This window comes from Bufo gargarizans, chromosome 2, assembly GCF_014858855.1.
Source record: "Bufo gargarizans isolate SCDJY-AF-19 chromosome 2, ASM1485885v1, whole genome shotgun sequence".
Taxonomy (NCBI): Eukaryota; Metazoa; Chordata; class Amphibia; order Anura; family Bufonidae; genus Bufo; species Bufo gargarizans.
Genome location: NC_058081.1, coordinates 50,325,687 through 50,351,308, shown reverse-complemented (window position 1 = coordinate 50,351,308; position 25,622 = coordinate 50,325,687). Strand labels below are relative to the sequence as shown.

The following is a 25,622-nucleotide window of genomic DNA, read 5'->3' as shown; positions in this document are numbered from 1 at the left end:
ATTTAGTACAAGTAAAGCAAAGTTGCTAAACATTCTATGTGGATTAGCACTGTCAGCTCTGCTACATCACCTTGATATCAGCTATGGCCTGAGTTGGCAGGAGAACAGCCATAACTATGCAGATATCCTCCCCCCCGACTGAGATGAAAGGTGCAGTTTCCTCCTGATGGTTACGACCCACCATGGGACAGTTCTTTTCCCCTCGGGGTCCTCGCTGTGCTCAGAACTGCATGGAATTTCCCCCCCCCCCCCCCATCATAGGAAGCGGATGATGAGAGTCACATGAAATCTCACACAGAGATCAGGGAATGGAACATTGCAGAGACTACGCCGGTAGCATTCTCAGCACTGCCTCATCCAGCGAGTATTACCCCCATCCTCCACCCCATTAACTACACATCTGCCACATGGATGGAGGGGAGTAGAACGGTGCTTCTATGGAAGATTCTGCCGTTTTTCCACTGTTTTATAAAACCTCTGCTTGCTGTCAGTAAAGGGAAGCATTGTGAGCATTCAGAGGCTTTGCAGCTGCAGTTTGTTACAATGTATCAGTGTCCAGCTTTTAGGCTAGCCCATTTTACGGGATGATTTATGTAACTGTATTGCCTGTACTGATACATTGTAGCAAACTGTACAGAGTTAGGTCAGGAGGGCATATTCAGAGATAGCAAGCAGAGATATTGGAAATCAAACTTGATTTGAGACTGGAGAATTTTATTTTTATTTTTATAAACCCTTTTATATGAAATGAAAGATGTTTTTTCAGGGTGACGTTGGGGCATCGGGTAGTCGAGCCACTAGGAGGCAGACACTTAGCGTACCTGTGTCAGAGGGTCCTCACCTTCCAAAAGCCTTTAATATCTTTTCTGTAAATGTTCAGGAACCTCCTGTGTAAAAATAGAATATTACATAGAAGATTAGGAGGAGGAAGATCGGGGGGGGGGGGGGGGGGGTGCAGTATCTCTCTGTGAATACCAGTATATCTCGTGTAGGTGAGACTATGTGAGAGGGGAGGAGGGGGATGCAGCTGTAGTATATATCTGTGTCTACAAGTATACCTTGTGTATGTGAGACGGCATGCTGTGAGAGGGGAGGAGGGGGATGCAGCTGTAGTATATCTGTGTCTACTAGTATACCTTGTGTATGTGAGACTGCATGCTGTGAGAGGGGAGGAGGGGGATGCAGCTGTAGTATATATCTATCTGTGTCTACTAGTATACCTTGTGTAGGTGAGACTGCATGCTGTGAGAGGGGAGGAGGGGGATGTAGCTGCATTATATATCTGTGTCTACTAGTATACCTTGTGTACGTGAGACTGCATGCTGTGAGAGGGGAGGAGGGGGATGCAGCTGCATTATATATCTGTGTCTACTAGTATACCTTGTGTATGTGAGACTGCATGCTGTGAGGGGAGGAGGGGGATGCAGCTGTAGTATATATCTATCTGTGTCTACTAGTATACCTTGTGTATGTGAGACTGCATGCTGTGAGAGGGGAGGAGGGGGATGCAGCTGCATTATATATCTGTGTCTACTAGTATACCTTGTGTATGTGAGACTGCATGCTGTGAGAGGGGAGGAGGGGGATGCAGCTGCATTATATATCTGTGTCTACTAGTATACCTTGTGTACGTGAGACTGCATGCTGTGAGAGGGGAGGAGGGGGATGCAGCTGCATTATATATCTGTGTCTACTAGTATACCTTGTGTATGTGAGACTGCATGCTGTGAGAGGGGAGGAGGGGGATGCAGCTGCATTATATATCTGTGTCTACTAGTATACCTTGTGTACGTGAGACTGCATGCTGTGAGAGGGGAGGAGGGGGATGCAGCTGCATTATATATCTGTGTCTACTAGTATACCTTGTGTATGTGAGACTGCATGCTGTGAGAGGGGAGGAGGGGGATGTAGCTGCATTATATATCTGTGTCTACTAGTATACCTTGTGTATGTGAGACTGCATGCTGTGAGAGGGGAGGAGGGGGATGCAGCTGTAGTATATATCTGTGTCTACAAGTATACCTTGTGTATGTGAGACTATGTGAGAGGGGAGGAGGGGGATGCAGCTGTAGTATATATCTGTGTCTACTAGTATACCTTGTGTATGTGAGACTGCATGCTTTGAGAGGGGAGGAGGGGGATGTAGCTGCATTACATATCTGTGTCTACAAGTATACCTTGTGTATGTGAGACTATGTGAGAGGGGAGGAGGGGGATGCAGCTGTAGTATATATCTGTGTCTACTAGTATACCTTGTGTATGTGAGACTGCATGCTGTGAGAGCGGAGGAGGGGGATGCAGCTGCATTATATATCTGTGTCTACTAGTATACCTTGTGTATGTGAGACTGCATGCTGTGAGAGGGGAGGAGGGGATTCAGCTGTAGTATATATCTGTGTCTACAAGTATACCTTGTGTATGTGAGACGGCATGCTGTGAGAGGGGAGGAGGGGGATGCAGCTGTAGTATATATCTGTGTCTATTAGTATACCTTGTGTATGTGAGACTGCATGCTGTGAGAGGGGAGGAGGGGGATGCAGCTGTAGTATATATCTGTGTCTACTAGTATACCTTGTGTATGTGAGACTGCATGCTGTGAGAGGGGAGGAGGGGGATGCAGCTGCATTATATATCTGTGTCTACTAGTATACCTTGTGTACGTGAGACTGCATGCTGTGAGAGGGGAGGAGGGGGATGCAGCTGTAGTATATATCTGTGTCTACTAGTATACCTTGTGTATGTGAGACTGCATGCTGTGAGAGGGGAGGAGGGGGGTGCAGCTGTAGTATAAATCTGTGTCTACTAGTATACCTTGTGTATGTGAGACTGCATGCTGTGAGGGGAGGAGGGGGGTGCAGCTGCATTATATATCTGTGTCTACTAGTATACCTTGTGTATGTGAGACTGCATGCTGTGAGAGGGGAGGAGGGGATGCAGCTGTAGTATATATCTGTGTCTACAAGTATACCTTGTGTATGTGAGACGGCATGCTGTGAGAGGGGAGGAGGGGGATGCAGCTGTAGTATATATCTGTGTCTACTAGTATACCTTGTGTATGTGAGACTGCATGCTGTGAGAGGGGAGGAGGGGGATGCAGCTGTAGTATATATCTGTGTCTACTAGTATACCTTGTGTATGTGAGACTGCATGCTGTGAGAGGGGAGGAGGGGGATGCAGCTGCATTATATATCTGTGTCTACTAGTATACCTTGTGTACGTGAGACTGCATGCTGTGAGAGGGGAGGAGGGGGATGTAGCTGTAGTATATATCTGTGTCTACTAGTATACCTTGTGTATGTGAGACTGCATGCTGTGAGAGGGGAGGAGGGGGATGCAGCTGTAGTATATATCTGTGTCTACAAGTATACCAAGAGTATGTAAGACTGCATGCTGTGAGAGGGGAGGAGGGGATGCAGCTGTAGTATATATCTGTGTCTACTAGTATACCTTGTGTATGTGAGACGGCATGCTGTGAGAGGGGAGGAAGGGGATGCAGCTGTAGTATATATCTGTGTCTACAAGTATACCTTGTGTATGTGAGACGGCATGCTGTGAGAGGGGAGGAGGGGGATGCAGCTGTAGTATATATCTGTGTCTACTAGTATACCTTGTGTATGTGAGACTGCATGCTGTGAGAGGGGAGGAGGGGGATGCAGCTGTAGTATATATCTGTGTCTACCAGTATACCTTGTGTATGTGAGACTGCATGCTGTGAGAGGGGAGGAGGGGGATGCAGCTGTAGTATATATCTGTGTCTACAAGTATACCTTGTGTATGTGAGACTATGTGAGAGGGGAGGAGGGGGATGCAGCTGTAGTATATATCTGTGTCTACTAGTATACCTTGTGTATGTGAGACTGCATGCTATGAGAGGGGAGGAGGGGGATGTAGCTGCATTACATATCTGTGTCTACAAGTATACCTTGTGTATGTGAGACTATGTGAGAGGGGAGGAGGGGGATGCAGCTGTAGTATATATCTGTGTCTACTAGTATACCTTGTGTATGTGAGACTGCATGCTGTGAGAGCGGAGGAGGGGGATGCAGCTGCATTATATATCTGTGTCTACTAGTATACCTTGTGTATGTGAGACTGCATGCTGTGAGAGGGGAGGAGGGGATGCAGCTGTAGTATATATCTGTGTCTACAAGTATACCTTGTGTATGTGAGACGGCATGCTGTGAGAGGGGAGGAGGGGGATGCAGCTGTAGTATATATCTGTGTCTACTAGTATACCTTGTGTATGTGAGACTGCATGCTGTGAGAGGGGAGGAGGGGGATGCAGCTGTAGTATATATCTGTGTCTACTAGTATACCTTGTGTAAGTGAGACTGCATGCTGTGAGAGGGGAGGAGGGGGATGCAGCTGCATTATATATCTGTGTCTACTAGTATACCTTGTGTACGTGAGACTGCATGCTGTGAGAGGGGAGGAGGGGGATGCAGCTGTAGTATATATCTGTGTCTACTAGTATACCTTGTGTATGTGAGACTGCATGCTGTGAGAGGGGAGGAGGGGGGTGCAGCTGTAGTATAAATCTGTGTCTACTAGTATACCTTGTGTATGTGAGACTGCATGCTGTGAGGGGAGGAGGGGGGTGCAGCTGCATTATATATCTGTGTCTACTAGTATACCTTGTGTATGTGAGACTGCATGCTGTGAGAGGGGAGGAGGGGATGCAGCTGTAGTATATATCTGTGTCTACAAGTATACCTTGTGTATGTGAGACGGCATGCTGTGAGAGGGGAGGAGGGGGATGCAGCTGTAGTATATATCTGTGTCTACTAGTATACCTTGTGTATGTGAGACTGCATGCTGTGAGAGGGGAGGAGGGGGATGCAGCTGTAGTATATATCTGTGTCTACTAGTATACCTTGTGTATGTGAGACTGCATGCTGTGAGAGGGGAGGAGGGGGATGCAGCTGCATTATATATCTGTGTCTACTAGTATACCTTGTGTACGTGAGACTGCATGCTGTGAGAGGGGAGGAGGGGGATGTAGCTGTAGTATATATCTGTGTCTACAAGTATACCTTGTGTATGTGAGACTGCATGCTGTGAGAGGGGAGGAGGGGGATGCAGCTGTAGTATATATCTGTGTCTACAAGTATACCTTGTGTATGTGAGACTGCATGCTGTGAGAGGGGAGGAGGGGGGTGCAGCTGTAGTATATATCTATCTGTGTCTACTAGTATACCTTGTGTATGTGAGACTGCATGCTGTGAGAGGGGAGGAGGGGGATGCAGCTGTAGTATATATCTGTGTCTACTAGTATACCTTGTGTATGTGAGACTGCATGCTGTGAGAGGGGAGGAGGGGGGTGCAGCTGTAGTATATATCTGTGTCTACTAGTATACCTTGTGTATGTGAGACTGCATGCTGTGAGGGGAGGAGGGGGGTGCAGCTGCATTATATATCTGTGTCTACTAGTATACCTTGTGTAGGTGAGACTATGTGAGAGGGGAGGAGGGGGATGCAGCTGGAGTATATATCTGTGTCTACTAGTATACCTTGTGTACGTGAGACTGCATGCTGTGAGAGGGGAGGAGGGGGATGCAGCTGTAGTATATATCTATCTGTGTCTACAAGTATACCTTGTGTATGTGAGACTGCATGCTATGAGAGGGGAGGAGGGGGATGTAGCTGCATTATATATCTGTGTCTACTAGTATACCTTGTGTATGTGAGACTGCATGCTATGAGAGGGGAGGAGGGGGATGTAGCTGCTTTATATATCTGTGTCTACTAGTATACCTTGTGTATGTGAGACTGCATGCTATGAGAGGGGAGGAGGGGCATGTAGCTGCATTATATATCTGTGTCTACTAGTATACCTTGTGTATGTGAGACTGCATGCTGTGAGGGGAGGAGGGGGATGCAGCTGTAGTATATATTTGTGTCTACTAGTATACCTTGTGTATGTGAGACTGCATGCTATGAGAGGGGAGGAGGGGGGTGCAGCTGTAGTATATATCTGTGTCTACTAGTATACCTTGTGTATGTGAGACTGCATGCTGTGAGGGGAGGAGGGGGATGCAGCTGTAGTATATATTTGTGTCTACTAGTATACCTTGTGTATGTAAGACTGCATGCTGTGAGAGGGGATGAGGGGGATGCAGCTATAGTATTATCTGTGTCTACTAGTATACCTTGTGTATGTGAGACTGCATGCTGTGAGGGGAGGAGGGGGATGCAGCTGTAGTATATATCTGTGTCTACTAGTATACCTTGTGTATGTGAGACTGCATGCTGTGAGAGGGGAGGAGGGGGATGTAGCTGTAGTATATATCTGTGTCTACAAGTATACCTTGTGTATGTAAGACGTCATGCTGTGAGAGGGGAGGAGGGGGATGCAGCTGTAGTATATATCTGTGTCTACAAGTATACCTTGTGTATGTGAGACTGCATGCTATGAGAGGGGAGGAGGGGGATGTAGCTGTAGTATATATCTGTGTCTACAAGTATACCTTGTGTATGTAAGGCGTCATGCTGTGAGAGGGGAGGAGGGGGATGCAGCTGTAGTATATATCTGTGTCTACTAGTATACCTTGTGTATGTGAGACTGCATGCTGTGACAGGGGAGGAGGGGGATGCAGCTGTAGTATATATCTGTGTCTACTAGTATACCTTGTGTATGTGAGACTGCATGCTGTGAGGGGAGGAGGGGGGTGCAGCTGCATTATATATCTGTGTCTACTAGTATACCTTGTGTATGTGAGACTGCATGCTGTGAGAGGGGAGGAGGGGGATGCAGCTGCATTATATATCTGTGTCTACTAGTATACCTTGTGTATGTGAGACTGCATCCTGTGAGAGGGGAGGAGGGGGGTGCAGCTGTAGTATATATCTGTGTCTACTAGTATACCTTGTGTATGTGAGACTGCATGCTATGAGAGGGGAGGAGGGGGATGCAGCTGTAGTATATATCTGTGTCTACTAGTATACCTTGTGTATGTGAGACTGCATGCTGTGAGAGGGGAGGAGGGGGATGTAGCTGCATTATATATCTGTGTCTACTAGTATACCTTGTGTATGTGAGACGGCATGCTGTGAGAGGGGAGGAGGGGGATGTAGCTGTAGTATATATCTGTGTCTACTAGTATACCTTGTGTATGTGAGACTGCATGCTATGAGAGGGGAGGAGGGGGGGATGCAGCTGTAGTATATATCTGTATCTACAAGTATACCTTGTGTATGTGAGACTGCATGCTATGAGAGGGGAGGAGGGGGATGCAGCTGTAGTATATATCTGTGTCTACTAGTATACCTTGTGTATGTGAGACTGCATGCTGTGAGAGGGGGGAAGGGGATGCAGCTGTAGTATATATCTGTGTCTACTAGTATACCTTGTGTATGTGAGACTGCATGCTGTGAGAGGGGAGGAGGGGGATGCAGCTGTAGTATATATCTGTGTCTACTAGTATACCTTGTGTATGTGAGACTGCATGCTATGAGAGGGGAGGAGGGGGGTGCAGCTGTAGTATATATCTGTGTCTACTAGTATACCTTGTGTATGTGAGACTATGTGAGAGGGGAGGAGGGGGATGCAGCTGTAGTATATATCTGTGTCTACAAGTATACCTTGTGTATGTGAGACTGCATGCTATGAGAGGGGAGGAGGGGGATGTAGCTGCATTATATATCTGTGTCTACTAGTATACCTTGTGTATGTGAGACTATGTGAGAGGGGAGGAGGGGGATGCAGCTGTAGTATATATCTGTGTCTACTAGTATACCTTGTATATGTGAGACTGCATGCTATGAGAGGGGAGGAGGGGGGATGCAGCTGTAGTATATATCTGTGTCTACTAGTATACCTTGTGTATGTGAGACTGCATGCTGTGAGGGGAGGAGGGGGGTGCAGCTGTAGTATATATCTGTGTCTACAAGTATACCTTGTGTATGTGAGACTGCATGCTGTGAGAGGGGAGGAGGGGGATGCAGCTGTAGTATATATCTGTGTCTACTAGTATACCTTGTGTATGTGAGACTGCATGCTATGAGAGGGGGGAAGGGGATGCAGCTGTAGTATATATCTGTGTCTACTAGTATACCTTGTGTATGTGAGACTGCATGCTATGAGAGGGGGGAAAGGGGATGCAGCTGTAGTATATATCTGTGTCTACTAGTATACCTTGTGTATGTGAGACTGCATGCTGTGAGAGGGGAGGAGGGGGATGTAGCTGCATTATATATCTGTGTCTACTAGTATACCTTGTGTATGTGAGACTGCATGCTGTGAGAGGGGAGGAGGGGGATGTAGCTGCATTATATATCTGTGTCTACTAGTATACCTTGTGTATGTGAGACTGCATGCTGTGAGAGGGGAGGAGGGGGATGCAGCTGTAGTATATATCTGTGTCTACAAGTATACCTTGTGTATGTGAGACTATGTGAGAGGGGAGGAGGGGGATGCAGCTGTAGTATATATCTGTGTCTACTAGTATACCTTGTGTATGTGAGACTGCATGCTATGAGAGGGGAGGAGGGGGATGCAGCTGTAGTATATATCTGTGTCTACTAGTATACCTTGTGTATGTGAGACTGCATGCTATGAGAGGGGGGAAGGGGATGCAGCTGTAGTATATATCTGTGTCTACTAGTATACCTTGTGTATGTGAGACTGCATGCTGTGAGAGGGGAGGAGGGGGATGTAGCTGCATTATATATCTGTGTCTACTAGTATACCTTGTGTATGTGAGACTGCATGCTGTGAGAGGGGAGGAGGGGGATGCAGCTGTAGTATATATCTGTGTCTACAAGTATACCTTGTGTATGTGAGACTGCATGCTGTGAGAGGGGAGGGGGGGATGCAGCTGTAGTATATATCTGTGTCTACAAGTATACCTTGTGTATGTGAGACTGCATGCTATGAGAGGGGGGAAGGGGATGCAGCTGTAGTATATATCTGTGTCTACTAGTATACCTTGTGTATGTGAGACTGCATGCTGTGAGAGGGGAGGAGGGGGATGTAGCTGCATTATATATCTGTGTCTACTAGTATACCTTGTGTATGTGAGACTGCATGCTGTGAGAGGGGAGGAGGGGGATGCAGCTGTAGTATATATCTGTGTCTACAAGTATACCTTGTGTATGTGAGACTGCATGCTATGAGAGGGGAGGAGGGGGATGTAGCTGCATTATATATCTGTGTCTACTAGTATACCTTGTATCTGTGAGACGTCATGCTATGAGAGGGGAGGAGGGGGATGCAGCTGCATTATATATCTGTGTTATGAGACTGCATGTTGTAAGACAGAGGACATAGGATGTAGCTATAGCATATCTCTCTGTATCTGTGAGACGTCATGCTGTGAGAGGGGAGGAGGGGGATGTAGCTGCATTATATATCAGTGTTATGAGACTGCATGTTGTAAGACAGGGGGTATAGTGCAGCGACCAGGTCCATAGGGGCAACACGTGAGGCACAGTTAGGGTCTGAAGACATCCGGGGCACAAGCCCACATTAAGCCATGCCCCACCCCATGAATCCACGCTCTCATCACCACGGGGTGGGGGGCCTTCACAGTAGTTATTAACCCCTTCAGTGAATGGGGGACTGCTGAAAGGGGTTAATAACTACAGTGAAGGGCTTAAAATTAAGCAAACCCCCCCAACTATAAACTAATTACAGAAGTTGGAACCCATCAACCCCCCCGTTCCGCTACTTGCAGGCTGAGCGCGCATGAGTTCAGAATTTCAGTTACTTCGGTCCGCAATTCTGTTCTGCGGCGCGTGATCCCGCGAGACCCGTGACCTCCCGCGGCGGGTCTCGCGCCAAAGAACAGAATTGCGGACCGAAGTGACTGAAGTTCTGAACTCATGCCCGCGCAGCCTGCAAGTAGCGCGAAACAAGTACAAGGGGGAGGGGGGGATAATCTGTGGGATTGCCCAGACGGCTAGGAATAGCCTAATAAAATTAAAAAAATCCCACCAGCATAAACATTCGGGGCACTGGACAAAACATCTGGGGCTCCAGCCCCGAATGTTTTGACCTAACGACGCCCCTGCTGATGGGGGTAGTAGTTGATTTACTCACGGTTAGCGGAGCCTCCCTGGGCCGGCATGCAGTGATGGGAAGGACGGCACCAGTTCCTTCGGGGCACTCTCGGTTTGTCCCGAAACTTCCACCAGATGGTGTTTTAGGTGCCCTGAGTGGAATAGGTTTTTGTTGAGGTACCTTGGCGGCAGGGTCCCTGGTGTTCGTGACGTCATCACCGTTAGGTGCAAAAGAAAAGTAATAAACTGAGTCCAGACCTTGTGTGAAGTTCAACAGCAGCTTTACTTGAATAAACATTTCTCCAACAGTTCACAGACTTTTTATTTGTTTCCAGCAGGCTTTAGCGTTAACGCTGGCAGGCAAACTCCTCTCTGCTACATCTGTTGCTCTCCGACTCTGCTGTGCTGACAAGCTTAAATGGAATCTTTGCTTTCTGCTTTAGGCTGAAACTTCTCTTTCTGTAGTCTGACTCTAGCCTAATCCAGGGAACTCTCCCTCCTGGCTGATGAGGCTCCAAGCTGTGGCCTCCATATCCAGCAGAGCTGAAGGTGCTCTAGCTGGCTTAGGCAGGACACGTCCAGCAGGGACGTGGACCTGCTTCCTCCCTTGGGAAGGGGTGAGCTGAACTAAGGGTACTTTCACAGTAGCATTTTTCTTTTCCGGCACAGAGTTCTGTCCTAGGGGCTCAATATCAGAAAATAACTGATCAGTTTCATCCCCATGCATTCTGAATAGAGAGCAATCCGCTCAGGATGTCTTCAGTTCAGTCACTGAATGGCGTTTTGGACGGAGGAAATACCGCAGCATGCTGCGGTATTATCTCCGTCCAAAACTCTGGATCAGTTGCCGGAATGCCAGGTCAGGCGATCTGCATGCATTAATTTACATTGAAATGTATTAGTGCATTAAAAATACCGCAATGCCGGATCCGGTCCGTTTGCATGCAGATCGCCTGACCTGGCAGGCGGTTCCGGTGACGGAACTGCTTGCCGGAATACTCTGCCGCAAGTGTGAAAGTAGCCTCAGCAGCGCTCCTCTCCTCCTCTCCTTAGGAGGGAGTTTAGAATGGAAAGAAGGTTCCATCCTCTGCAAAGTAGCACTGCCATGTATGCTGCCACCTCTGGTGAACCACGTACATTACATTTGAACATAGCGGTTACAAGAAATAGATATGTACGTTGTGACGGACCTGAAATAAATACACAGATGACATGGAAGCAGCCTATCATGTGACCATGATTGTGTTAGTCTAAATTTTCTTGTAGTATGGAATTAGCCTATAGGAGACAGCAGCGGGGTGCGGAAGTGGTAATGGCACTCTGGGTCATTACAATAGGATTTAGCTATCGCTTATCTCTCTGTAGCTATAGGATGAGTCTATGCATCTGTGAGACTTCATGCTGTGAGAGGGGAGGAGGGGGATGTAGCTGCAGTTTAGCTCTGTGCCCATGAGAATGCATGCTGTAGGAATGGGAAAAACTGCAGTATATCACCCTGTGAGAGTAGGAGGGGGTATCTGTGAGACTGCATGACATTAGAGGGGAGGAGGGGGATGAAGCTGCAATATATCCCTGTGTCTACGAGACAGCGTGATGTTAGAGAGTAGGAGGAGACATCCCAAAAAATGCAGGTTGTTTTTTTTAACTGTCAATAGACATTACATAACTGCCACCGGGGTCACTTCCATACACGTTTGGGGGGAGCCATCAGACACCTCTGGAATCTGGAGGTAAATTCGTGTTCCAGTAGCATGAAGCTGGACTGGTAGCGGGCAGTCTCCCACCCCTTACGGGGCACAGTGAAGTTTGGTTCAACTTTTCTGGAAGTCAGGAAGGACCACAGTGACGACGCTCCAGGAGGGCGATTGTACGGTATACACATCAGGAATTCTTTATACTTGTGAGTAATGCAGCACTGAACTCGCAACCATCATCTATCTCAGCGGGGGAGATTCCTGTAAGCTGGAGGCAGCGACTTGTGATATGTCTTGCGTAAAATCAGGACTTACTAAACAGCCACTCAACATATGGCGGTATTAATTAGTCGCTAACCGGTGGTTTTATTTAATCCCTGTATGGCGGTTTTATTAGCCTGTATTTAGTAGTAATATTCAGCCGTATTGTGGGGGTATCAATCGGCCACTGCACGGTGTTATCATTTGGCATTGTTTAGACTTCATATAGCAGTATTTTTCAGTCATTGTCTGGTCATGTTATGGAGGTAATGTTTTGTCATATCACGGTGGTAATATCTGGTAACCGTTTGGCTATATTAATAAGTCACAAATTGGTGGTAATATCTGGTTATGTAATGGTGGTTATATTTGGTCACTATATGGTGCTATTATTCAGTCACAACTTGCTAGCAATAACTGTTCATGCCATGGTGGTATTGAAGGTTCACCTTATGGCGGCATTTTATGTAACTATTTTCCGGTAATATGTGGTTATGTTATGGTTGTATATTTTGGTCATATTATAGTGGTACTATTTGGTTACTTTATGGTGGTATTATTCAGTTAAAATTTGGTAATAATATATCATTGTGGTGATATTTGGTCATGTTATGGTGGAATTATTTGGTCACCATATGACAATATTGCTTTGTCACTATTTGGTGGTAATAATGAGTCTTGATATGGGGGTAATATTTAGTCAAGTTACTATTGTTGGAAATATTTTACCATGTTACGGTGTTTTTTGGTAATATGTGGTCATATGTTACGGTAATATTTAGTCATGTTACAATGGAATTATTTGGTCACGTTACAGTGGCAATATTTCATCACCATATGGCAGTATTTTTCTGTCATTATTTGGTGGTAATCAGGAGTTATGGCATGGTGATAATATTTGTTCATGTGAGCAGTATAATTTGGTCACCAATGGCATTATTATTTAGTAGCTATTTCTTGGTAATACTGTATATTGTGGTAATATTCACTCCTGTAACGGTAATAATACTTGGTCATATTGCAGTGTTATTATTTGGTCACTGTATGGCGGTATTTTTAGTCATTATTTGGTGGTAATAACTGGTCATGATATGTTGTTGATATCTGGTCATGTTACTATAGTAATAGTATATGGTGGTATTCTTCAGTAACAGTTTTTTAGTAATATTTGTGTTATGGTAGCATACTTTGTTCATGTTATTTCACCATGTATAATTATTTAGTACTATGCTATTATGATGATAACAATTATGTTACGGCAGAATTATTTTGTCACATTACAGTGGCATTAGTTGTTCACTATATGGCGCTACTTTTCACTTACTAGTTGGTGGTAATAATGGGTAATAATATGGTGGCGATATCTGCTTACGTTCAGTAACCACCAATTTTGCGATGATATTGTTATTTAGTACTATGCAATTATGATGATAACAATTATGTTACGGTAGAATTATTTTGTCACATTACATGTGTATTTATTTCAGGTCCAAACACTGTGCATTTCCTATTTTGCAACTGTTATGTTCAAATGTAATGTGCCTGGTTCACCAGCAGGTGGCAGCAAATATGGCAGAGCTTTAGTTATAGAGAATGGAGCTTTCCATTCCATTCTACCCGCCTCCCCCCCGCCCCCCAACTGCAGGAAGTTAGAAGGCAGTCTAGCTCACCCCCTGCTAGGGGAAGGAAGCAAGTGCTGGGCACATCGCTGCTGGACATGCCCAGGCCAAGCAAAGCTAAGCCAGCCAGAGCACCTTCAGCTCTGCTGGATATGGAGGCCACAGCTTAGAGCCTCAGGAGCCAGAAAGAAAGTTCCCTGGTATAATTTAAGAGACTACAGAGAGAAGTTACAGCATACAGCAAAAGCGGAGTCATACAGTTAGCCTGTCAGTACAGCAGAGCCAGAGAGCAACAGATGTAGCAGAGTTGAGTTTGCTTGCCAGAGTTTCATGCTAAAGCCTGCTAGGTCCAAGACAAAGTCTGTAAAGCGTTTTGGAGAACATTTATGCAAAGTAAAGCTGCTATTCAACTTCATCACAAGTTTGGTGATCTCATCAAATGGCCTCAGAAGTCTGCATGCGTCGCGCATGAGCAGCCACTGGCGCGGTGAAAAGAAACCAAGCTCCCCAGAACCTGTCCTGCCACAGAGTTTGTGCAGGTAGTCGTTAACAGCACGTTTCTGCTGGAGAAGCCTATCCAGCATATACAAGGTGGAGTTCCAAGCATCGGGCAGTCACAAATCAGACATCTGACGGGCAGGTGGTGTCGCCGCTGAATGTCAGCAAGACGAGCCATGGCCATGTAAGATCTTCTAAAATGGCCAGAAATTTTCCTGGCCTGCCCCAAGACGTCCTGGACCCGGGGTATTTGGCAACTAATCGCTGCACGACTAAGTTCAGGACGTGTGCCATGCTCAGCACGTGTGTCATTTTGTCCTGTTTCAGCGGGCTCAGCAGATTGGCACCGTTGTCGCACACCACTTTGCCAACTGTCAAATTGAGTGGGGTTAGCCACCTATTGGCCTGTGACCGCAAAGCTGAAAGGAGTGCAGGACCGGTGTGGCTCTTGGCTTGCAGGCACAACAGACGCAGCACAGCATGGAAACATCCCACCTGACACGTCAAATAGGTTCTGGGGAGCTTGGGGGATGCAGCGGAAGAGGCGGTAGCAGTGGGAAAGGAGGAGTCAGCCGAGGAGGAGACGGAGGATGGAGTAGGAGAAGAAGAGGAAGGCCTGCATGCAATCCGTGGAACACCAAATCCACACGGGTGCCACGGGTTGCATGCTTGACAGCTGTCAGAAGGTTCACCCAGTGGGCAGTAAAAGTTATGTACCTTCCGTGCCCATCAGGGGTGTTGCTAGGGTCTCAAAAGATCCGGGGCTCAGGCCCCAATGTATATGGCCCAATTCTCTAAGTCAACCAACCGACCCCTAAGCCCGCTATAGCTATACAGCTATACAGCAGCACGTACCTCTCGCATCCAGTTCCTCCCAGGTGATGTCTCCTCTGATGTAGATCTTCTCTGTCATCATTTTCTCCATTCGGTCCGGACACTTCTCTCAGCCGCGCCTTGTCTCTACAGAGTGTGACACACAGACATCTTGGCTTCCTCATTTTTCTGTACCCCCAAATACTATCCTGAAAAACAAATTTGTGCCCCCATAGTAATAGTACTCCTCATAGTCCCACCAATCCTTTCTAGAATGCCCTCATTAGTAATACTGCCCCCTACAGTGCCCCCAACTGTGATAATGCTCCCCAAGAGTGCCCTCATTAGTTGAAGAGCCCTCCGGTATTGATAATGCCCTTACAGAGCCCCTAGTAGAAATAAGGCCCCCATATTGTTCCCCCAGTGGTAATAAAGCTATCTACTGACCCCTCAGTAGTAATAAGACCCCCACAGTGTTCTTAATTGAAATAATGCAGATCTATAAGTCCCTCCATTAGAGCCCCCAGTAGTTATAAAGAAAGCCTAATGTCTCCTGAATTTAACCTCTTAAGGACATAGAGCGTACAGGTACGCCCTTGTGTCCTGGTACTTAAGGACACAGGGCGTACATGTACGCCCTGTGTATTTTCGATCACTGCCGTGCGTAGGGTTGCCACCCGTCCGGGATTGACCCGGACAGTCCGGGTTTGTAATCCTGTGCCCGGGTACAAGCCTTTCTCAGACCCGGGCACAGGATTATTCAGTCACTCACTGCGGCGGCCGGGTGATCAGCTGAGCGCAGCTCTGCCGAGCCTCCCCCTCCCCCTCCTCCCTCCTCCCTCCTCTAGTCTACACTACTGTGATGCCAGGCAGTGTAGCGGCTCACTAACTGTTCAGTCTCCGGTCTCCTCCCTCCTCCTCGCTCCTCCCCTGCCTCCCAGTCCCTCCTCCCTCCTCTAGTCTACACACTACAGTGATGCCAGGCAGCGCTGTGTTCACTCACTGTTCAGCAGCTTCAGTCTCCCTCGCTCCTCCTCTGCCTCCCAGTCCCTCCCTCCTTCTCTCTGATAAGGAAGTCAGGTCCACACAGGAAGTGACATCAGAGAGAGAGAGGCAGGGAGGGAGAATTGAAATCATTCTTCTTCTCCAGACTCCAGTCCAGCTCCAGCAGCCTGCCCAAGTAGTGCCCAGCCCAGTGCCCACTGTGCCCTGCCTGCAGTGACCAAGACAGTCCTGACACCTGTCCTAGATAGACACTTCTAAAAAGGTATATAAAACATTTGAAGTGTGTAAATGTAACAGCTATTAAAGGGCTTCTACCACCAGAAATACTGTTATGTAGCTGACTGACATGAGCGATGCGCCTAATGTCAGCACTACATAACAGTATGTTTCTAACATTAGTCCCTGCAGCCGTTTTTGCTAAAAATGCACTTTTATTATATGCTAATGAGCCTCTAGGTGCTATGTGGGCGTAAAATCAGCACCTAGAGGCTCCGTCCACTCACCCATTATCCCGCCCAGGTCCCCTGTTCTGCCCGCCCAGATCCTCTTGATTGATGTGACGGTTCGCAGCAGCGTTGACAAAATCCTGCGCCTGTGTCGTTCACTATGTCTTCAGCGCAGGCGCAGTGAGTGAGGGCCGCTCTCCTGGTGCCGACTTCCTCACTGTGACGTAGTCGGCGCAAGCGCAGTGAGGAATCCGACACCAGGATCACATCATTCACTCACTGCGCCTGCGCCAAAGACAGAAGTGAACGGCGCAGGCGCGGGATTTTGCCATCGATGCAGGGAACAGTTTCATCAATCAAGAGGAGCTGGGCGGGCAGAACACAGGACCTGGGCAGGATAATGGGTGAGTGGACGGAGCCTCTAGGTGCTGATTTTACGCCCACATAGCACCTAGAGGCTCATTAGCATATAATAAGTGTTTTTTTTAGCAAAAACGGCTGCAGGGACTAATGTTAGAAACATACTGTTATGTAGTGCTGACATTAGCGCATCGCTATATCAGTCAGCTACATAACGGTATTTCTGGTGGTAGAAGCCCTTTAAACAGGTTTCTGAATCTGTCAATCATCAGAAAATACGTTATGTTATGTAGCTGACTGACATTAGCGATGGGCTGATGTCAGCAGTACATAACAGTATGTTTTATAACTCCCTGCCGCTGCCGCCGTTCACTTAAAATAAAGACTTATAATATGCTAATGAGCCTCTTCAGGGGCTTAACGATCGCGGTGTGACAGCGACCAGAGGTGGAGGCGGGACATGGGTGTGGATGGAGGTGGGGCATGGGCGTGGCTGGAGGCGGGGCCTGGAAGGGGGCCCTCCCTCCCTTCTGTTCGGGTTTGGCTTGAAGAAAAGGTGGCAACCCTAGCCGTGCGGCTGGCGGTGATTGGAACCCGGTGCCTGCTCAAATCATTGAGCAGGCACCTAGGCTAAATGCGCGGGGGGATCCCGTGACCCCCCCATGTCGGCGATCGCGGCAAACCGCAGGTCAATTCAGACCTGCGGATTGCTCCGATTTCTGCAGTTTCTGATCCTTCTGAAACTTTAGCATTCCAAAAATATACCTGTATTTCCCCCCCCTGCACCCCCGAGTGATTTTATCCCGGTGGGAGGTGCAGGGGGAGGGTTGCGGGAGGTGCGAGTGTGCCGCGATTTCAGCCGTTTAACCCTTTCCATACCGCGGTCCGTACGGACCACTGTATGGAAAAGGTTAACAGCTCAGGGAGCTCCCTCTCCCATCGGGGGGCTGCTGTGCCTTTGCAGCCCCCCGATGGAGAGGGAGAGAGCCCCCCGACAGCCCTGTCCTTACCCTTCCCCGTCTGCGCAGTTCTGGCCACTAATGAGCAGACAGGGAAGGTTCCCATGGCAACAGGACGCCTTCTCAGACATCCTGCTGTCCATGGTTCTGAACAGATCTGTGCTAAAGGCATAGATTTGTTCAAAGTGTAAGTAAAATACAGTACAGTACCCTATATAGTGTACTGTACTGTATTATACAGACATCAGACCCACTGGTTCTTCAAGAAAATGAAATTCCCTACACATGTTTGGTATCGCCGCGTCCATAACGACCTGATCTATAAAACGGTCATGTTACTTTACCCGAACGGTGAACGCCATAAAAATAAAAAACTATGACGAAATTGAAATTTTGCCCACCTTACTTCCCAAAAAAGGTAATAAAAGTGATCAAAAAAGTCGTATGTACGCCAAAATTGTAGCAATCAAACCGTTATCTCATCCCGCAAAAATTATACCCTACCCAAGATAATCGCAAAAAAAATGAAAAAACTATGGCTCTTAGACTATGGAAACACTAAAACATGATTTTTTTTGTTTCAAAAATGAAATCATTGTGTAAAACTTACATAAATAAAAGAAAAGTATACACATTAGGTATCGCCGCGTCCATATTGACCTGCTTTATAAAAATATCACATGACCTAACCCCTCAGGTGACCACCGTAAAAAAATAAAATAAAAACGGTGTAAAAAAAGCAATTTTTTGTCATCTTACTTCACAAAAAGTGTAATAGCAAGCAATAAAAAAGTCATATGCACCCCAAAATAGTGCCAATCAAACCGTCATCTCATCCCTTAAAAAATGAGACCCTACTTAAGATAATCGCCCAAAAACTGAAAAAACTATGGCTCTTAGACTATGGAGACACTAAAACTTTTTTTTGTTTTAAAAATGAATTCATTGTGTAAAACTTACATAAATAAAAAAAATTGTATACATATTAGGTATCGCCACGTCCGTGACAACCTTCTCTATAAAATTACCACATGATCTAACCTGTCAGATGAATGTTGTAAATAACAAAAAAAAAACGGTGCCAAAAAAGCTATTTCTTGTTACCTTGCCGCACAAAAATTGTAATATAGAGCAACCAAAAATCATATGTACCCTAAACTAGTACCACTAGTAACAAAACTGCCACCCTATCCCGTAGTTTCTGAAATGGGGTCACTTTTTGGGAGTTTCTACTCTAGGGGAGCATCAGGGGGGCTTCAAATGGGACATGGTGTAAATAAACCAGTCCAGCAAAATCTGCCTTCCAAAAACTGTATGGCATTCCTTTCCTTCTGCGCCCCGCCGTGTGCCCGTACAGCGGTCTACAACCACATATGAGGTGTTTCTGTAAACTACAGAATCAGCGCCATAAATAATGAGTTTTGTTTGGCTGTTAACCCTTGCTTTGTAACTGGAAAAAAAATATTAAAATGGAAAATCTGCCAAAAAAGTGAAATTTTTAAATTGTATCTCTATTTTCCATTAAATATTGTGCAACACCTAAAGGGTTAACAACGTATGTAAAATCAGTTTTGAATACCTTGAGGGGTGTAGTTTCTTAGATGGGGTCACTTTTATGGAGTTTCTACTCTAGGGTTGCATCAGGGGGGCTTCAAATGGGACATGGTGTCAAAAAACCAGTCCAGCAAAACCTGCCTTCCAAAAACCATACGGCGTACCTTTCACTCTACGCCCCGCTGTGTGGCGGTACAGTAGTTTACGGCCACATATCGGGTGTTTCTGTAAACGGCAGAGTCAGGGCAATAATGATACAGTCTTTTTTGGCTGTTAACCCTTGCTTTGTTAGTGTAAAAAATGGGTTAAAATGGAAAATTAGGCAAAAAAATGAAATTCTCAAAGTTCATTCTTATTTGCCAATAACTCTTGTGCAACACCTACAGGGTTAACGAAGTTTGCAAAATCAGTTTTGAATACCATGAGGGGTGTAATTTATAGAATGGGGTCATTTTTGGGTGGTTTCTATTATGTAAGCCTCGCAAAGTGACTTCAGAGCTGTAGTGGTCCCTAAAAATTGGGTTTTTGTAAATTTTTGAAAAATTTAAAGATTTGCTTCTAAACTTCTAAGCCTTGTAACATCCCTAAAAAATAAAATGTCATTCCCAAAATAATTCAAACATGAAGTAGACATATGGGGAATGTAAAGTCATCACAATTTTTAGGTGTATTACTATGTATTACAGAAGTAGAGAAACTGAAACTTTGAAATTTGCAAATTTTTCCCAATTTTTGATAAATTAATAAAAATATTTTTTTTGACTTCATTTTACCAGTGTCATGAAGTACAATATGTGACGAAAAAACAATTTCAGAATGGCCAGGATAAGTCAAAGCGTTTTAAAGTTATCACCACTTAAAGTGACACTGGTCAGATTTGCAAAAAATGGCCTGGTCCTAAGGTAAAATAAGGCTGTGTCCCTAAGGGGTTAAAATGCCCCCACAGTGCCCCCAGTATTTATAATGCCCCCTACTGTTATAATGCTCACCCTGAAGTGCCCCAGTATTTATATTGCCCCCTACTGTTATAATGCTCGCCCTGAAGCCCTCTCAGTATTTATAATGCCCCTTGTAGTTATATTCCTCAGTTTACTGTCCTCAAAAATTATAATTCCTCAGCCCCTGCACCATACAGTCCCATGTAAATAACATTATTTACCTTCTCCGCCATAGAGTGGCATATAAATACCATCACACCATCTCTCCTGCTCCCCTCAATATACAGTCCCACGTAAATAACATTACCCCCTCCCCAGCCGCCTTCAACATACAGTCTCCTGTAAAGAGCATAACCCCCTCCCAAGCCGCCTTCAACATACAGTCCAATGTAAATAACATCACCCCCTCAATATTCAGTCCCATGTAAATAACATCACTTCCTCCCCCAGTAACTTTCAACATACAGTCCCATGAAAATAAAATCACCCCCTCCCCAGCCACCTCCAACATGCAATCCCATGTAAATCACATTACCCCTCAACATTCTGTTCCATGTAAATAATATCCCTCCGTCCCAAAGCCGCCTTCAACATATAGTCCCATTTAAATAACATCACCCTGCCCCAGCCACCTCCAACATGCATTCCCATGTAAATAACATCACTCCCTCAACTTTCAGTCCCATGTACATAACATCACTCCACCCCACTGTCCCATGTAAATAACTTCCCTACCTTCAGCCCTAACATACAGTGCCAGTTAAATAACTACAACTCCCAACATTGCTCTGCCTCTCACACTGAGTAATCTACCCCTTTACTTAACTCTCCTCATATAGCAGACTTCACCACAGCTTCTTCCCAGGAATTCTCTTCACTGCTGAGCCTTCTTCTCCTGCCCTGGGCACATGATGGTGACATCATCGCAGGTCCTTTTCAGCTACTGCATTTAGCACTGATCACATGACCTGTGATGTCATCACAGCTCCTTCGGCTCTTGCAGGGCATTAGATTTAATTGTATGTGAGGATAGCAATACAGTTGTTTCTTGCAGGCAGGCAGGACATTTGGGGGCTGGGACAAAACATCAGGGGCCGAATGTTTTAACCTAGCAACGCCCTTGCTGCCCGTGTTTGCTAGACCACGTGTCTGTGGTCAGATGTGCCAGAGATATATTCAATTGCCGCTGAATGTGGCCATATAGCTCTGGGATGCCCTTCTGGGAGAAATATTTCCTTCTGGGGACCTTCCATTGCGGTGTGCCAATGGCCACAAATTTTCTAAAGTCCTCCGAGTCCAGTTTATATGGCAGTAGTTGGCGGGCTAGCAGTTCCGACAAGCCAGCTGTGAGCCGCTGGGCAAGAGGGTTATCCGGCATCATCAACTTTTTATCCCATTTGGGCCACGGAAGCCTGCCTTTTGCCAGATGAACGTGATGACGGCACGGTGGAAGGAGGGGAGGACAAATGGGAGGAGAGAGAAGGAGAAGAGGCAGGATGTGGAGCACCAGGAGTGTGGCTTTGTGGGTTCTGACGGTGTTGCTCCCACTGGGCTCGGTGATGGGAGGCCAGGTGCCTTCTTAAGGCGGTCGTCCCTAGGTGAGTGTTGGGCTTCCTGCGACTTATACGTTGACAGTACAGGCTGTAGATGGCAACACTATTGTCAGCAACGGACAAGTTAAAAAAGTCCACACTGCAGAGCCATGTGCCGATGTCCCGGGAGCGCCAGATGTGACCGTGCATGGTGGATGGCTCGCTCCAGATACATTAGCAGTCTGTTTTTTGCCTCCTGTGCACTGTGAGTTCTGCCTTCTTCTCCTCCTTCTACCCTCTATCTGCTGCTCTGTCTCTCCCTCTGAACTCCCCTCCTCTTCCTCTCTTGTGGGCACCCACGTGACATCTATCGACATGTCATCATCGCCACCTTCGCCACCACTGACATTAGAGATCTCGGAGTAGGCAGCAACAGCGGGACCACCTTCCTTGGGCTGATCTGGGTACTGTCGTCAGACCGCTGGGTGGCGGCCGTTGCTACCTCCTCTTCCTCATCCGATGCCAAGAATGGCTGTGCATCGGTAAGGTCTGGGAGTAGATGGGAAAATAATTCCTCTGACTCGAGCGGAGGGGATATGGTGGAGGTGTCTTTGGGGGTGGACACAGCAGAGAGTGAGGAGGCTGCAGATACAGAGGATGAGGAGGGTGCAGAAGCGGAAGGCTGAGTGAGCCACTTAACCAACTCTGGTGCGTCCTTTGACGTAATCACACAAACCTTCTCCAACTTCCTACTTAGGCTCCGGCCTGGTGAACCTGCCCAACGCCTACCACCCCTGTGGAATGGCCTGCCTCTTCCTCTGCCTGTCATTTTCAAAATGACCCTGTGACAAAGTCCCTATAGAAGAGCAGTATTTGTGGCAGCAGGGATATTGCAGGCCTCAATCAATATTTGGTGGAAACAGGTATATCAACCCCCTCTATCAGTATTTTGTGGAAACGGGTATATAGAACCCCTTAATGAGTATTTGCTGGAAGCTGGTATATCAAACCCCTTAATCAATATTTGGTGGAAGCCGGTGTATCGCACGCCTCAATCATTATTTTGTGGAAGAAGGTATATCGCAGTTTTTTGGGGGGCAACAGGTATATCACACCAGTTGCAATTATTTCTTCCAATAGCGTTTGTCCCTCTCTCTAGCTGCAGTATCGCAGCAGAACCGCACACAACTGCTGCACAATACAAATGCACTATAATAAACTTTCTATGTTAGAAGGTATATTATAAGTATATCACACCCCTCAATCAGTTTTTATTATTTGGGGGCAACAGGTATATCACACCAGTTGCAATTAGTTACTTCAAATAACGCTTGTCCCTCTATCTATCTGCAGTATCGCAGCAGAACCGCAGACAACTGCTGCACAATACAATTGCACTATAATATACTTCCTATGTTAAAAAGTATATTATAAGTATATCGCACCCCTCAGTAAGTCAATCGTGAACTAGCAAAGTTTGCTGCGAAACGACCGCCGGGCGAACTGCAAGGCCATCTCATGCAATGTTGTTCTGATGATATTATTCACTCCTATAGCAGTAGTATTATTTGGTCCCAATAACTTAGTTATTCAGTATTTGCCTGTATTTTGTTGTAATATTTTTGCCGCTCAGTGACAGACCTCCCAGGTGTCCCTCTTTTAGAGGGACAGTCCCTATTTTTGACCCAAGTCTCTCTGTCACTCTTTGCTCCATAAATGTCCCTTTTTCTGATCTAAGATATAGATTTACATTGTTACATTTACAATATTGATCCAGAAATTGTTTGTCTGGTTCCTCTCTGTATATTAGAGCCCTCCGTGTATATTACGCACTAAGAAAACTATTAAAGTGCAGAAAAATCTGGAAAAATGGACTTTTACACAATGAACCATACGCGCCCCTCTTTGACCATCCAAAACGTTGGGGGGTATGCAGTGATGAGTTGCATTATTTGGTCCTTGAACGATGGTATTATTTGTTCACTATAAGGGCTCATGCACACGGCCGTTGCCCCACCGTGGCCGTATTGCGGCCCACATACGGCGGATCCGCAATATACGGGGCACCGGCCGTGTGCACCCCGCATCACAGATGCAGACCCATTCATTTGATGCAGTGCGGAAGCACGGATCGGAACCCCACGGAGGCACCACGGAGTGCTTCCATGGTGTTTCTGGCTGTGCCTCCGCACCGCAAAAAAGTAGTGCATGCACTACTTTTTTGCGGTGTGGACCGTCGGATGTGGATCGCGGACCCCAATCAGCATGGGCCCGGGCAGCACACGGTCATGTGCATGAGCCCTAAGACAGTATTATTTTGGCATAAATTATAGGTAGATTGAAGAGCTGGAGGGCAAATGAATAAGGCAAGGGGCTCATATGTGCCAAGGCAAACAGCAAACATCCTGTGACCCAGTTGTCTTCAGATCCTAACAACGGACCGTTCTGTATTCCTACACAATGGACTGTGCATCTACCGCATTCGTCAGAGGCATCCAGGATGTGTTCAGACCTGCGGCATCACAATGCTGGGGGGAGAGTAGCGCCGCTGGTGTCAGTGTTGGGGCTTTTGGTGGTGATGGGAGGTCATAAAGGGGATCATCAAGACATTCTCTCTGCTTGACTTCCTTTTTAATAAAGCCCCGTATTATATCTACAGGTACATGATTACCAGGTCTATGATGATAATACCAGGTCCTGGTATCCATCTAATAGTATGCGATATGCCGTAACCCACACTAACCAATCACAGTGGGCAAATTAAATCTAAGCCCTGGATGGATGGTACCGATGACAGTACAATCTGACCACATTATTCACTAAGCCTTCATCACAGCTGCAGGTAAAGTGGTCATTAGAACCAAGAAGTCTTTGAAGTTCTAGGAAGGGTAATTACCAGACTTCAGAGGAGAAAACATAGAGGCGGGTGGGAATTTATCAAGACTGGCGCTTTCTGCATCTGTCTTGATATCCCCTGCACTGCCGGAAGAGGCGCCTAATTTATGACGAGGTGCAAGTCTCAGCATAAATTAGGCACATTCTCCAGTAGTCTGTGCGTCCAACCAGAAATCTACGACTGCTCAGAGCTGGCTTCATTTACACCATAAAAACAAAATGAAGATAAATTTGGAGAGGCGGCTGGCCACGGCCCATTCCCTGACCTTGCAACTGCCCCGTTTAGAAAAGTGTCGAGGACGGTGAAAAATGGGAAATGCAACAATTTTTTAAAAAGTCCCAGTTAAAAAGTCGACCTGCAACTTTTTTAACGCTTCTTTTCAGGTGCACGGGGAATGTTAAATCTCCCCCTCATAGTCTCCAGATACAGACACAAGTCCATAAAGTTCTGTTTATATTACAGAAACAAGGCCACGCTTGCCTATACGTCGTGTCTGGCACTGTGGCTCCACTCCCTCTGTATGATGTTTATCAAATTTTAAACGTCCTAACTAGTGTTGAGCGAAGTTATGAAAACTTTGATTTGGCTGCTTCACCAAATTTCACAAAGAAATGTGCTTTTTGACCAATTACTTTGTCACGAAGCGCATTCCTTTGTAATTAGCAGGCAAAATGACGGGGAACGGTGATTGTGCCGCCCACCGTCATTGAACCCCTCAGATGCTGCGTTCATTGCTGATCGCGGCATCTGAGAATAATAGTAAAGGCTTTCATGGGTTTAAAAAAAGTACTACTCACCTTATCCATTTGACCACAAAGAGGCCGCCGTGGCCATCTGGATTAAAGATCCTATGCGAAATCTCATGCTGTGCGCGATGACGTCATCACGCTGGCCGGTGTGCTGGTGCCATAAGTCACGGTGCATGAGATTTTGCACTGGGTCTTCAATCAAGATGGCCGAGGCAGAATATTTGCGCTCAAATCGGTAACTTTGCATTTTCTATTTTCCCCCATTTTAGGGAAATTGATTTTTGGCTAATCAAATTTTA

General features: G+C 46.4%; 1 long non-coding RNA gene across 1 annotated transcript; it reads right to left on the bottom strand.

Moving 5' to 3' along the window:
* Window positions 1–772: 772 nt before the first annotated feature.
* On the bottom strand, window positions 773–14,987 carry LOC122927411. Its single transcript, XR_006387783.1, has 3 exons — window positions 14,927–14,987; window positions 10,040–10,151; window positions 773–887 (listed from the first exon to the last, which is right to left on the bottom strand). It is a non-coding gene; the product is annotated as an uncharacterized LOC122927411 (long non-coding RNA).
* Window positions 14,988–25,622: the final 10,635 nt, after the last annotated feature.